This window comes from Carassius gibelio, chromosome A5, assembly GCF_023724105.1.
Source record: "Carassius gibelio isolate Cgi1373 ecotype wild population from Czech Republic chromosome A5, carGib1.2-hapl.c, whole genome shotgun sequence".
NCBI lineage: Eukaryota > Metazoa > Chordata > Actinopteri > Cypriniformes > Cyprinidae > Carassius > Carassius gibelio.
The window spans coordinates 1,101,420-1,110,078 of record NC_068375.1 but is presented as its reverse complement, the minus strand read 5'-3'; the positions used below and the strand labels follow the sequence as shown (position 1 = coordinate 1,110,078).

Sequence of the window (8,659 nt, the reverse complement as noted above, 5' to 3'; positions counted from 1 at the left end):
AGTTGTGTGTCACCTATAATTTATTTCAAATATCTACATACAACAAAATGTGTGGGCATGTACTTCTCTCTGTGTGTGTGTGTGTGTGTGTAATCATGCTTATTGATAATTCATATAATAGTTGAACCATTTCATTTCTGTGTGTGAGTGTCTGTGAGCCTATTCTCCATGTTAGACAATGGCACACACAAGTTTGGCTTAATTACAACAAAGCTTTGCAGAGATATAGCCTCAGACTCATTTTGTGAAGATGCCTGACATCTGAAGCAGCGCTGTACAAAAACGGTTTCGTCTATTGACACGAAATCCAGAACTTTTTGTCAGCACGGTCTGAAGATGATCTGATTCAATTTTGGTGAAAATCAGACAAACGGTTGAGGATGAGTTTAAAAAAAAAGGTTTTCAACATGAATCAAAATGGCGGACAGGAAGTTTTGCTTAATATGACATAATTGGTATGTATGTTGTCGGCATGTCCCAAGGAACATTTTGAGACATGTTTCATGATAATAGGCTAATGCAATCAAAAGTTATTAGCATTATTGGAAATGTAATAATTAGCGGTTATTGATTGGTTTATTACTCTTGACCAATAGGTGGCGCTGTGACCAAAATGATGTGGCGTGGTCAATGTGATGTGACAATGTCACATATTAAGTTTTGTGTAAATATCTCCAACCTTTGCAGAGATACTGCCTCAGATGCAGTTTGGCATCTTTCCAGCAAATTCGTCGGTACGCTAATTGAAAACGGTTACGTGTATCGACACAAATTCCATAACTTTTTGCCAGCATGGTCTGAAGATGATCCAAATCAAATTTGGTGAAAATCTGAGCAACGGTCTAGGAGGAGTTCGAAAAAGTAGGTTTTCAACATGAATCAAAATGGCGGACAGGAATTTTTGCCAAAATTGACAAATGGGGTATCGGTGTTCTCGGCATGACCCAAGGAATCTATCAACATCAGCTTTGTTACAATAGGCTAATGTATGCAAAAGTTATTAGCATTTTTCGAAAAATCGTTATAACTATTGACCACAAGGTGGTGCTGCCCCCAATTTTTTTGTGTACATTCAGGGCATGGAGCCGGACATTTTTGTAATTATTTGCGAAACGATACGGAACTTCATTCTTAAGATACAGCAATTTACAACTAAATTCAAAATGGCCGACGCCCAAAATGGCCGAATTGGGAAAATACGGTATCATTCGACTCGGAATGATGCACTGAATCTAAAGACACCACTTTTGTGATTTTTGGCAAAACCGTTCAGAAGTTATGAGCAAAAACATGCATTTTTCATATCTCCTGACCACTAGGGGGCACAGCGCCGACACACTGCAGGTAGTCCCAGGGAATGGTTGTTATAAGACCCACCAAGATTGGTCTCAATAGGCCAAACCGTTGCAGAGATATAGCCTCACGTTCACGTTTGCGTGCTTTTCGAAGAATTCGTTCATGAGCTATTCGGAAACGGTTTGAGAAATCAACTTGAATTCCATAACTTTTTGCCAGCATGGTCTGAAGATTATCTGATTCAATTTTCGTGACAATCGGTGCAACGGCCTAGGACGAGTTCGAAAAAGTAGGTTTTACGAACAATTGACGATAGCGAAAAAACTAAACCTTGCGATTTTTGAATTTCGGTGTCCATTCGACTCGGCATGAGCCAAGGAATCACAGGAAAGAAGAATTTTCATTTTGTGGCTTACGGTTCAAGAGTTATTAGCATCAAGTTTTTGAAAGTTTAGACAATTGGTGGCGCTAGAGAGTTTGAGTTAGAGACTTCAAATTTGCTACGGTTAATGTTCAGACAGTCCTCTATTAGTGTGCCAAATTATACAACTTTCCCGCAATCGGTTCTATGGGCTACCATAGACTTGGGGTGGAAGAAGAAGAAGAATAATAACGCCAACAAACACAATAGGTGCCTTCGCACCTTCGGTGCTTGGCCCCTAATAATAACGCCAACGATTACAATAGGTGCCTACGCACCTTCGGTGCTTGGCCCCTAATAATAAGAACGGCAACAAAAACAAGAGGGTCCTACGCACCTTCGGTGCTTGGCCCCTAATAAAGTACTTCAATAACATTTTAAAATAAATTTAATTATTTTACATGTCTTAAAAGGTTGTTTCCACAAGTTTTACTTAAGATACAACTATATATACACATTTACAACCTTGCTGTCAAAATTAGAGCAGCAGAAATAAACCTTCAAATATCCCTTTATTCAATCAAAGTCTGTACATATGTGAGAGTCTTGAGGTATACATCTACTCCAAATGAATCAGACACTTGCAGTGGGTCAATTTGCTCATTTGTGAGTTGTGGCCTGTGAATTACAGGCACGTTGACTGCAAAGTGAACATGGTCAGCATCTCCACCATCTTGTTCAACTGCCATTGAGTCTGAATATTCCATCTAAAGGTAAACAAATAAATCATTTTAAATATGGGGGGTTAATCTAACAGAGCAAAACCAATAAAGCATTGTAAGAAGAAATAATTACCTCAGGGTTAATTATTGGATTCTCTCTCTGGCCAAACACATTCTCTCATCCGACGAACGATAGTTGTATGAGTGACACCTAAAATGTTACTGATGTTTTCCTGGGGTAATCCAAGCTTCAGAAAGTGGATTAGTCTGTCATTTGCTGCCTCACTGTCCTAAAATGCATAATAACAAACACAGAACATTTTGATCAATGAAATAAACCTTGTTCACAATGAAATATTAGTCTAATTGGTAAATACAGCACAGTACTTTAGATTTTTTTATTTTTAGCAGATAGCAAATATTCCAACAATATTTTTAAATGTAACATGCTACATGACCAAGTGGTCATTTAATTACCTTAAAAAAAAAAAAAATTAATAACACAGACGGACGGATGGGTTCAGAAAACACCAGAGAGGTAGAAAACTGGGAAACACTAGTTAAATTACAAATAACGTTATAGTTTTATTTTGGATGTTACTACAGTAATGAGCATTATATATAATAGTAATTAGTGGAGCGGCTTGGCCCTGGTGTCAGATCCCTGGCGATGATCTGCACTAATGCCCGAGCAGCACTTTCACCTTGTGCAGAAAGGCCCTGAACAAACAGTAAGTAAACACAAACTGCAGCCAAATATTTAACTGAACAGACTGTAGTTTAAAGGTGCATGGAGTAACCGTTCCAGTTATATACAAGGGAACATAATAATGAGGAAAGCCAACTTTTCACTAGTGATGGGAAGTCAGGTTCTTTTTTCGAAAACTGGTTCTTTTCGACAGTAAATTTCAATTAACATGTCATGCATTCCAGGTAACGTAACAACAGCTTATGACCCTCAGTTCACACATACTCGTAGTATCTGAGACGATGCCACTGCGGGGGGTGACAAGGGGGAATAAAACCGAGTCTCATGTAATATGCAGTGGAAGATCTTACCCCAAACGTATATCTGTATAATTAGGGCAGTTGGCAACCTTACTACAGGCGCACATCGAATCTACCTGCAGCTTCACATATTCTTCATCTTGCACTCAATATTAAGTAATAGTTTATTTAATCTAATAAACAAATTCAGTAATTCTAAATGTAAAATAAATCCGCTGACTGTTTCGATGGCTGCTTTCTCAAGGAGGTCGCATTTTGTAGGCCACAAGTAAAGAAATTCAAAAGTAAAGAAATTACAACAATTTACACCTCACAATGAATAATGGTCCATTTTAGAATTAAGACACCCTTGATGTATGTGGCAGACAAATGCGACAGTCTTCGAAATGGTGCTTGAGAGCAAATAATAACTTATTAAATCATGGTGTAAATTGTCAAACTACCTCACTAGTTATGACAAATGATGACATATCAAGAACCTGGTAAAACTTCAGTTAATTACTGTGCTAGCATCACTCACCTGTCTTTACTCCTCTTGATCGGCCATGTTGAAGAGACTGTAGCGAGTGACTCGCGTTCATGTGTCTGATCCCGCCCTGGTTGTTAGGCAAAACGTGATTGGTTGGAGAGAGAGCGTGCTGCGATTGGTCAGTGCAACATGGGCGTTGTCTGATTGGGTTAAGTAGACGGTGGGTGGAGTCCACTTATTTGTGGATTTATCTGCACGTCGACGCTAGAAGTGTTTCAAATCCACAAATGCACAGGAAGCGATCCACAAATGCGTGCAGTAATTTACAAATGCACAGACAGCGGTGCACAAATAAATGCCAGGTAGAGTTGTGTTTGTGACATTAAACACATTTGTAAATATATATTTTTTTATTTGCAAATCTCATTTTATTTATTTGTGCGTTTTATATTTTTTTGTGAAACTCTTTACATTTATTTGTGAATTTGATATATTTTTGTGAATCTCGTTACATTTATTTATGGATAATAATCTATTTATTTGGAATAATGCAACAATTCTGACCCCATACAATACTAGCAATTAGCACAAAATATGTACTTATTAAATAAGTTAATTGCCCATTAGGCAATGTATTAGAAAAGTATGAATTAGTAGAATATCCAGTGTTATGAAAACTACATAGAATAAACGCCTATACCTAGTGTATTTATGGCAAACTTTTACGGTAATATTGCATTTATGGGCTACATAAATTTCACCTCAATATATGTTAGCCTGAAATTAATGCATATGCCTGGGATGAATGCAATTTCCAATAATAAACTTCTGGGATTTTGGAGCACCCACCTGTAAAAGTGCTTAACCGTAGGTCAACATAACTACAATGCGTTCTTTGATTCGCGGTCTTATTCTGCCCTCTAGTGGCTCATACTGAACTTAACACAAGCCTTAACATAATGAGACTTATGTCGAAATAACGACATAATAAGTCGAAATAACGACTTAATAAGTCGAAATAACGACATAATAAGTCGAAATAACGACATAATAAGTCGAAATAACGACTTAATAAGTCGAAATAACGAGTTATTATGTCGAAATAACGACTTAATAAGTCGAAATAACGACATAATAAGTCGAAATAACGACTTAATAAGTCGAAATAACGAGTTATTATGTCGAAATAACGACTTAAGTCGAAATAACGACTTAATAAGTCAAAATAACGACTTAATAACTCGAAATAACGACTTAATAAGTCGAAATAACGACTTAATAACTCGAAATAACGACTTAATAAGTCGAAATAACGACTTAATAAGTCGAAATAACGAGTTATTATGTCGAAATAACGACTTAATAACTCGAAATAACGACTTAATAAGTCGAAATAACGAGTTATTATGTCGAAATAACGACTTAATAACTCGAAATAACGAGATAAGTTTCCTTTTTTTTTTTTCTCCACCATGCGGTTCAGGGCTTCCGTATGATATTTTTCATGGGTATTTCATAATTTTCGACTTTGAGTTAAAACAGTTTGAGTTAAAACTCTTTTTTAGCGCATTTCATCTGTAAAAGAAAACATGCCTAATAATTCTGCACACATGAATATAAGGAATTTTTCTCTTCCAGCTTTCCTGGACTATTGTATAGCACTCATAAATGATTAAATAAAAAATAATGGTAGTTATTAAGATTGATATGGTTTGGAATTGGTAAAATGTGCTTGGAAAAAAAAATCACAATAAAACTATGTTTTAATGTATAAAGTTTGGAATATTAACTGACATGAATGAATGCTATATAAATATTGTTCATGTTAACATAATGTTTATAAAATACTTTGTTACTAAATATATATATATATATATATATATATATATATATATATATATATATATATATATATATTGTTCTGTGAATGTGATTTTAAAGTCTAGATGATTCGGATTAACCCTTTAACTGCCATATCCTTTAAAACCTCACTGCCAGAAGGGATATTTTGAATGCATACCTGATGCCACCTGGGTGGTGATGGCATTGGTGGCTTGAGCCCGCCATCGCTGCTTGCAGCTATATTTTATTTTTATTTTTATTAAACCTTCCGGGGGTTTTGGGGGGCCTTAACATGCTCAAAAACTCTTGAAAATTGGCACACACATTGGAATCTGCTGCCATCAGGAGGCCACAGAGACTGGGACCCGGGCGTGGCACAGGGGCTCTACAGCGCCCCCTGGAACACAGTCAGAAATCTTGAACTATAGCTCACACACACATTTCGCGCTCTATGTCATAGGCTCCGCCCAACAGGAAGTCAGCTATCCAGGGCTGTTTATAAAAAGCATGCTCTGGAATTTGATATACTTGTCATAGGTTTTTTACTTGATTGCCACCAAACTCGGTGAACATGATCTCAAGACTTTGGGGATGAAAAATTGCGAGGGGATTTTTGATATCTCAAACGGTTAGCCCGTGGCGAGGCGTTGAAATTAGGGCAAAAAATGAGAAACAGCAAATGCCTAATAACATCCACATACATTTCCTGAGTTTCATCAAACTACATTGGTTTATTCGTTTTATGATACAGATCGTATATATGTGACTATTAAAAGTCATCATTATAGTGCCACCCACTGGTAGCAGGAAGTGTGTCATTTTCCAAATGCTTTGAATTCAGCATCTTATTTTTACTCTATTTGCTTCAAACTCCACCAGAATAATGACAAAACACGGCCGATGAAAATCTGTTGTGGGGATATCGATATCTAATATAGTGTTGCCATGGCAACGTGTCAAACTTGAATATTCTGTTATGGTGAGTTTGAGGCAGATAACAAGCTCATATTTACATGAAAGTCAAAACACATATTGGTATTAATGATAACTAGACAATGGCAAAAGCTTTTAAAAGGGCATGAAGGAGGCACTCTATAGCGCCACCTTTTGTCAAAAGTGGGGGGGTTAGTTTTAGCTACAGACACCAAACTTGGTACATAAATTGTTCTAATCAAGACGGACAACTTTCTAATTCACAGTCATAAGCTACGATCAACAGGAAGTCGGCTATTTTGATTTTAATGTGTATTTTTGAGATTTTACAGTTGTGAATTAATGCATACTCCTCACAGGGGAAGTACACTATACACACCAAACTTTGTCTACATGAAGAAAAAACATTGAGGAACTTAAATTGCGAACGGATTTTGGTTAGCTTGAACGGTTTTGTCGTGGTGATTTTTTGAAATGACAGTAAAAATGGAAACATTAATTGTCTTGTATGTTTAAATTGCAGCTTCCAAACACTTCAAAGCATTTTTTCATACAGAGATCAAATAGAGGAAATATGCATAGTTTCACGACTTTACAACACTGTATGGATAAAAGAAAATGTGAAAACTGTCAGACTTCTCAACTGACATGATCTCACTCTGGCCACTCTGTCTGTGTGAGGAAAGGGAGGGGGAGAGGGAGGGGGTTGGTGACTGTGAATTTTTGGTGACTGACAGTGTGTGTGGACTGTAGGGAGCCCCACTGTCTGGCAGAGAAAGAGAGAGAGAGAGAGAGAGAGAGAGAGAGAGAGAGAGAGAGAGAGAGACCTAATCATCCCTTTAATAATCAGGAAAAAAAATCTGTATTTTAAATTGTTATTGTTTTTGTTGTTGCTAATGGTGGCGTTTTTTTCCTTTCATTACAGGTTAAGAAATCTCTTAGGCCTTATCCTTTTCTGACAGTTTTAGGGATTTAAAAACATCCTAAGAATCCTTATTTGTGCTGCAAATAATAATTTCAAACTCATTTGATACTGACCTATGACAACCTGTGACGTGACATGACATTTATTAATCTCATGGATGTAACAGTAAAACTCTTCAACTGACAAATAAAGCTGCAATGCAAGCAAAACTATTTCACAAATGCTTATAGGTCATTAAAATCATTACAAAACACTAATAAATTATTTAAGGATTTGGCAACACTGTAAAATAATGTCTAATTTGTTAAAATTAGTAAATGCATTGGTAACACTTTATAATAACTGCACTCATTAGCTAAGCATTAGTAAATAGTTCATGATTATAAAGTATTTTCCCTTAATAATAGTCATAATTAAGCAGTAATACATCTATAAATAAATTGTTCTTGGTTCAAAAGCACATATATTACAAAGGAGATTAAAATCTCAGTTGTCTCATAAAATAAATAAATAAACACAACCCATTTTGATTCAGAATTCAGAAATATTTATTTCAAGATGCAATAAAAGGAAACTGTACACTTGAATAGCTTTTGAGCGATTCTTGAAGGATTAGCATCACCTCCTCTTGTACGATGGTTTGAGGAATATATCTTCCAGATAGTACCGCCGCTCCCTATATGCAGAGTATGCAGTCTTTGTAGGGCACCAACTCCCAGAGGGGGCACCATCCCAGTTGCTCAAAAAAACAAAACAAAAAAAACAAACATGCTCCATTCTCCCATCCGCGCTCGCGACCACTCACACCTCATGTTTGCAGCTGAATGTTCGTAACTGATGGATGGACATCTATGCCTGGGTATAGGACATCAGCAATCCGGCACAGAGAAAAGAAAACTAAAGAAAAAAAAAAACAGGCATAAAGCTGTCTTGACATTGAACATTCGAGAGTCTCAAATTTAGGGACGGTCTCTAAAGTTACATGTGATATTGTTATACACTTTTCTAACGTCAGTAGCATTTGAAGAGAATGACTTACAAAAACAACTGTAATTGTTCATCTAGGTGACAGCTATAATGCACAATTAATTTGAATGTTTGAT

At 36.5% G+C, this 8,659-nt stretch overlaps 1 long non-coding RNA gene across 1 annotated transcript; it reads right to left on the bottom strand.

The window, feature by feature from the left end:
• Window positions 1-2,087: 2,087 nt before the first annotated feature.
• Window positions 2,088-4,604, bottom strand: LOC127988424 (uncharacterized). The gene is made up of 3 exons (XR_008161643.1): window positions 3,908-4,604; window positions 2,513-2,669; window positions 2,088-2,424 (listed from the first exon to the last, which is right to left on the bottom strand). It is a non-coding gene; the product is annotated as an uncharacterized LOC127988424 (long non-coding RNA).
• Between the last annotated feature and the right edge of the window lie 4,055 nt (window positions 4,605-8,659).